Below are 7,272 nucleotides of genomic sequence, written 5' to 3'. Positions count from 1 at the left end.
ATTTTGAAGCATTGCTATTTAATTTTTGGTAAGAAGCTTTGATTACATGCCAGATGGCGGCGTATTTTGGTAAGAACTTGCTCAGAATACCATTGAATTTATTAACAATTTATTTTAGTAGCCTAAGCAGAATTTTCTAAATAAATTTGAAATCTCAATCGAAAGAGACTCGGCGTCGCCCATTTATCAAGAAAATGTAAATGTGTATGTACGTATGTATGTTATCAAATTAATATGTCAAAAATTAATCTAAAATTTATGAAATCGACATTTTTACGCTAAAATCATAACATAAAATATTTCTTGGAAGCACCGTAATCAAATAATTGATTTCAAGGAAAGAAAAAAAACAATTTATGATGCTCTTAGGCCCATTTATTTTTTGCACGACATTTACAGGTGGTGGGTTTTATTTAATGTATATCAGGAATGTGATTATTTTCATGAAGCATTCCTTAATTTAGAAAATCACAGTGGTTTAAAAAAAAAGAATTGTCAAATATTGACATATTAAACGTATGAATTCCCTAGCCTCTTAAAACTCAAAATAATGCATTATAGTAAATTGAATCCCGTCGAAATTGATAAGAATCTATTCAAATTTATTTACAATGCTGTACTAAATACGTTATGCCTGTCTCTAAATTTGTTAGAATAAAGAGAAGTGGATGGACCTTACAAAAATATTACTGAAATTTCTATAATAGTGTGTGAACGAATCAAAGTGAATCACAGATCCAAGTAAGGAAAAACGCTGTCGTTGTATAGGATTCTTGAAAAGTCCACTATAAATGGAAGGCAATGATATTTCATATTTCGAACACTAGCTTAAAGATTTAAGTGAATTCCCCTTTAGCACGTACAAACAATTTTTACTGGTCAAATCAAATGTGAATAGCACTAAATAAGGGGAAATCCCTTTTTTTCTGGAACCAATCTACCGTGTAAAAACAGACTTAGGTGTATATTGAAAGTTGTCATGAACACTATTCGGATTTTTGTTGCATAACCTCACATGAAATCTCAATGAAAACGGTTTATTGAGAAATACTCCTAGCGTTATTATAACTATTAACTACCTTTTATTGAAATTCCATAAAGCTGACCAGATTATTGCTATTTTGAAGTTTTTTTATGTAGTGTTACAAAAAACTGTATCCATATTTACTTACATTTCACAACATTTCTATGTGTACGAATAACATATTCAAAAACTCTAACGATAAATAGATTTTCGATCGATCAATTAATATTCCTGATGATGGCATAGTATTAAAATGTCTTAAAAAATATGTCCAGATATTTTCATATTTTTTGGTTGTGGAGCCACTATATGAATATTTTTTATATGAATCATTCTGAATAATCACAATTTCGATAAGATAAGAAGCTAACATCAAAAAATTAATCTATACCTAAAGAAATGGGCTATAAATTTATTTAAAAAAATGTATAAAATTTAGGTAAATCTTGTGGGATTAACTCAGGCACTCAGGCACAATATTTTAAAATAAATAACACATACAATAACTTTATTGTATGTGTAATTACATTCAACATATGTTGGCAACAATTTTGAACTCTATCTCTATCTATCTATCTCAGAAAACTAATCGACTGTTTTATTTTGAGGTATTAAAAAAGAAAATTTTTCTCATTTCACAGCACCAAACAAAACACAATTGTTCAACACTCTTTTGCGAACTAGCAATCGGCAAATCTAAAGAAATATGTTTATCGGCCAAATGGCGGTCTTAGGCCTCGATTACCCCCAACAAAATCAACGTCAAAAGGTGATAAAAATGCCAATGCCCAAGCACATTGGGTAATCAGCAGCGCCACTACAGCCAGTGCCAGCCATCACCTACAGTTCGGATGAAAACAGGGCGCGCATGATTGTTTGGTATGATCAACAGCAGCAACGCAACTGAATTTTAAAGACTTTGGTTTGGCCTAATGGAAATTTATCGGCGCTGTTTGTTGGCCTAACCAAAAATATGATCAGTAACTACGAAGATATGACAATAAAATAAGTCAAAGAAAAATTGTGGCCAGATGGTAGAGGCAAACCCCATGTAGACCAAGTAGATGTGTTGTCCGCAGATTTCTGTTGGATGTTGATTTAACCTCTGCCCGAAACTACGGTAACACCGGGCACAACCTTTAAATTGAATTACCACGCACTTGACATTGTCATCACGTTCAAATGCCACATAAAAATGCTCTGCTCTCGTTGATTACGTAGTTGGCAGTGGCAACAGCAGCAGCAATAATACTGAGCGATTAAGTAATAGCTACTCGAACTCAGACTCGGCTTATGCTGTGTGCTTTTCTTCCAATGGACACATTTTACCAATGGTCGTAATAGTCGAATACTCTCCGAGGCAGTACGGCACGAGTTGCGGAGCTATGTGAACGTGTTTAGACTGCACTTAGGTGAGGACTACGCCGTAGCAGAGGATCGTTTTGCTTGGTTTTTGCATTTTAATAGAACTCCATTAACTGAACAATTTTTTGGGCAGTTTCTGGCATTTATGCCGGCCGAAGAGTCATTTGTTTGCTTGTTTATCTAGTTTGGACTAATTCGACGAAGATTGTGTTGCCCCGACGTTTTGTTTATGCAACCTCCAACAATTGCCGTTAGGATTTGTCAAATTGTCTGCCATCGTCATTTGTCGTTTTGTTATGCGATGATGGCTTTCTCCGATTACGGTACCATTTGCGAATCATCTATTTTTACAGATATGTATTTGTGATCTGTTATTGATGTCGATTGTATAATCGCAGTGATTGGATTCGATATGAACAATACCTTTGGAATAGAAATTAGATCGATTGCGGTATGAAGACAGGATTAGTTAGATTGTATCATCGCAGCCCAAAAATTGCTCTAATTCCATATTAATAGCTAATAAGAGTATATTAACCATATTGTTAGTTAGTATGCATAATCAGTGTTTGCTGCTGTAAAATTGCAAAAGTATCGATATTTGGTATTTTTGACAAAACAACTATTGTGCCAATATTATAAATTGATGTTGGAGTAAGATATCAGTGATATCCACATCGACATAATTATTTTCTATTATATATCGAGCATTTGCTGCAAGATTGGCATAAACACAAATTTGATTTTGCAGAAACTGCGTTTTAAGTTCTCACCAGGAACTTATACCGCTTCTCTATCAGAATGCGTAAGAGATATTCATCTGATTTTTATACTAAACTGATATAGCAAACAATTCTGCATCATTAACTTAAAAATCACGATTTTTTTATTTATGTCGGTCTTACAGCAAAATCATAGTCACAAAAATTAACCAACTGTATTTTCAATTGGTTCCAATTGTAATCGCATGCCATAAAGTACCATACCATAGCACACAATTTTCTATGAATATACAATTGGTTAATTTTTGAGACTTTGACTTTGTGGTACTATAACGATGTGAGAAAATCATCCATTCCTAACAGGGGGTTTTATAATAGATGTTTGTTTTTCCTTGACTATGTTCCTGTTTTATATTGTTGGTCGAATTAATAGCGAGTTCTAAACTCAGAACGAAAAATCATGAAAAAAGCTTCGTAAATGTGTGTTTTTACCGTTGTGCCATATTGAGTATGATGTTGGTTTTTAGATTTTATTTCAAAGCAAAATTTTTAGATCTTATTAAGGGGTGAAACATTGCTGAAGAGTGGAAATCAATTTTTTTAAGTAGTTCACGTGATAAGCGGTATGTATTGTTTGAAAATCCACCCAAGTTGAAAAAAACCCAGCTATGGCTTTTCTTCTACCATAATAGGCTTTCAGATTTTAGCGGTCCCGGTTGGTTCAACATTTACAAGTTGAAAAATGTGTCACAGTGTAATTGGCAGGGATGGCCCGTGTGACGAATTTTTAGGTTTTCGACTGTCAAAAAGTTATAAACGTCGAAAACGTCATATACCTGTATAAAATGTAATAAATGTAGTAAACGTCATTTATTTCAATATTATAAGCATATACAGCTATTTTCAAGAATATATATTATTTTTACATATATCTGACTATTTCTTAATAGAACTGATAAAAAATTCTAAATTTTTTTTGGAAGAAAATTTTGAAATTTTTTATTAATTTGAGTAAAGCATCCAAATTGATTAATGGAAATAGCTATTTTGTCAAAAACCTAATGGATTTGGGTAGGTTTCCGACGTTTTTGACGTATGTATTATACGTCGGAAATGTATGTCATTTACGTCACTGTTTCTTACAGGCCATCTCTGGTAATTGGTATTGAACAGACGAATAGAGTTACAATATTAAAATTGTACTGATTTGTGATCGCTAGTTTTGGCTTTGGAAATTCCAAAAAATAATGATAGATACTTGGGCTTTGCTTTAAGCTAAAATCTTGAAATTTGGTATGAGAATTGCTGTATATAGATGAAGTAAACAGTTGGTTTTGGAAGTTAGTACTTTAAGTGTATCAACAGTTTTTAAAGAATCTTGGTTTTGTGTAGAAAAATGTACAATAATCGTACGAAAAATTTTAAATGCTAAAATAGAAACGAGCAAATTTTGTGTACGAATCTGCAGCATGTGTTTGGTATCTCTATTATTGTGTACATTTGATATAATGAGGTGATTTTTAATAATCACTCTCAACGTTTACGAAAAGCAACAACTTCTAAATGTTATACAATATGCTAAATTATATACCATGGTTTATCATCGATGGAACAGAGCTGAAATTTTTAAATTTTATATGGTACGAGTTTACTTGATCAATGAAAAATTCTAAACGGAACGATGTAAAAATAATTGTTTGCTCCTCTTTCTTAGAAATTAACGTTAGGAACGATAGTTCACGATTTCCATAGGATCGGTTGTAATTTTCTCAAAACGGTATTAAGATAAATAAGGAAAGATGTTCTCAACCTATATACAATTCTTGTTAATTTAATAAATATCCATTTTATTAACTTCTTCAACTTAACTGTCAACTGCATATATACATATACAGATATGCGTACATATCGTAACTTAATTCCTTGAGCTAAATAATTAATTATAATAACAAGTATTCTTCGCAAAATATGATTATAAACACATTAGCATGTAAACAATACACATTTACACGTATGTCACTTTATAACAGTTTACTCGCCCAAGTGGGTGGCTGAGGGTGCCTAAGTCTACGAATTGTGTTGTTTTGTTTGTTTACATTCGTAAATCTGCAATTGCTGTGAGTTGCATACTCTCGCTCTCATTACTGTTTTCTCAGCCTTTCTTTGGCCAAACGAACAACACACATTTTACCTGGAGTTAGGCGGCAGTGATAATCCAACAGTAACATCAATTGTTTTGGTATTTGTCGTTCGTTCGTTTGTTTGTCTGGCTGGCTGGTTGGCTAGTAGTAGTTACTGTGGCTAGGCTAGATACCTGTAACAAATCCCTCGAACGCTTCAGTGTAGATGCGCATGCGCGCTTGAACGGTTCATTTTCATCGGTGGAAGTAGCAAAAACGAGAAAATACGTGCGAAATAGTTTTGGCCAACATTCGAAACGAGTGACAAAAAAGGAAAAAATATGTGCAAAAAATAAACTCGAAATAAAATAAATATTCGATCAATTGTAATAAATAATATCTTGTTTTTCGTATCATTGGATTATTGTGTATAGAGAATTTGACAAAGAATAACCCAAAGGATTACGCTGAAAAAGAAATCTAACTATAGAAATGGTAAGCACGATTTATGTGCCTGCAATTGGTGCTAATTTGTCCTTGGATTTCCCCTGTCATTCAATGAACACCTTGTGTGCCTAGATGAAACGGAACTGAAATGGTGATCCGCGGATAAACCCACAATTAATATTTCAAGGACACTGACATGTGTTTAAACAAAGTGTGCAGTGTGTGATTAACGAAAGCAAGGATTCATACAAGACAAATCTATATTTCAAAGAGCAATACGAATAAACGTGATATAAATGCAAACATGAAGTTAAAAAAGGACACTTTATTGTTAATTAGCACAATTCAATGGAAAGTAAAAGTTGAGAATATTTCTCAATTAAAAAAAAAATATGAAAAAATAATGTTTTCAATTCAGTCTTGATATAGTTAGAACAGAATATAGTTTCGCTGAAAACAAATAATTATAGGAACAAAATACGTATATTTGGTGTTATAATTTTCATTAATAGTGACAAATGAAATATTATCTCCTGTTTTTAAAAATGGAAAAATAAAATGACGCTGAGGCATATTTGTAATAAAATAAATAATATTAACAGTTATAAAAATATTTTTATATTAAGAAACAAATGTTGAAATGCATTCATATGAACTAAAAATGCATGTATATACAGAAAAAAAAATAATAATTTCGCATTTTTGTTAATCCAATGAGAGGTGACAATTTCCCTGGCTGACATCGAAGCTCATTATTTGTTTATTTAAATATTGTTGTTAAAATGTTCAATTGCAAATGTTGAACTTATTTTTTTGTGTAAGTCCAATATGACATCTTCACTGTTGCAAAAATTCCGAGGTGACCTGGACCCCGTTCATGCATACGTTCCTGATTCTATGAATAGAAAATCTCCCCATAAAAGAAGTCTTTAATTTTGCATTTCGGGTTCTTGGGGAATGAAGAAATCTTTGAAGATTAATGTCAATATAGGTGGCCTATGTTTTGGCATATAATCCTATTTGATTTGTGATCGCTAGTTTTGGCTTTGGAAATTCCAAAAAATAGTGATAGATACTTGGGCTTTGCTTTAAGCTAAAATCTTGAAATTTGGTATGAGAATTGCTGTATATAGATGAAGTAAACAGTTGGTTTTGGAAGTTAGTACTTTAAGTGTATCAACAGTTTTTAAAGAATCTTGGATTTGTGTAGAAAAATGTACAATAATCGTACGAAAAATTTTAAATGCTAAAATACAAACGAGCAAATTTTGTGTACGAATCTGCAACATGTGTTTGGTATCTCTATTATTGTGTACATTTGATGAAGAAATCTTTGAAGATTAATGTCAATATAGGTGGCCTATGTTTTGGCTATAATCCTATTTGTCAAAACACTTTTGAAGCAATTTGGTTCTAAGCCTCCAGTCGAAGTGACGGTAATTTGGCCTTTTTTGTTGGTAAAAAACCTAGGGTTGTCAGATTCCGTTCCACAAAAAGCTAGAAATTGTGGTTTAAAAGGCTGGACACAAAACAAAAATCTGGACAAAAAAATAAACAAGTCAAATGTCCCGAAAATTGATCGGGCACATTTTTG

The sequence above is a fragment of the Musca vetustissima genome, unplaced genomic scaffold (genome assembly GCF_032173495.1).
Source record: "Musca vetustissima isolate MV318-11 ecotype Yass unplaced genomic scaffold, APGP_CSIRO_Mvet_v1 utg25509, whole genome shotgun sequence".
Classification (NCBI taxonomy): Eukaryota; Metazoa; Arthropoda; class Insecta; order Diptera; family Muscidae; genus Musca; species Musca vetustissima.
Note: the sequence above shows the minus strand (reverse complement) of the source record.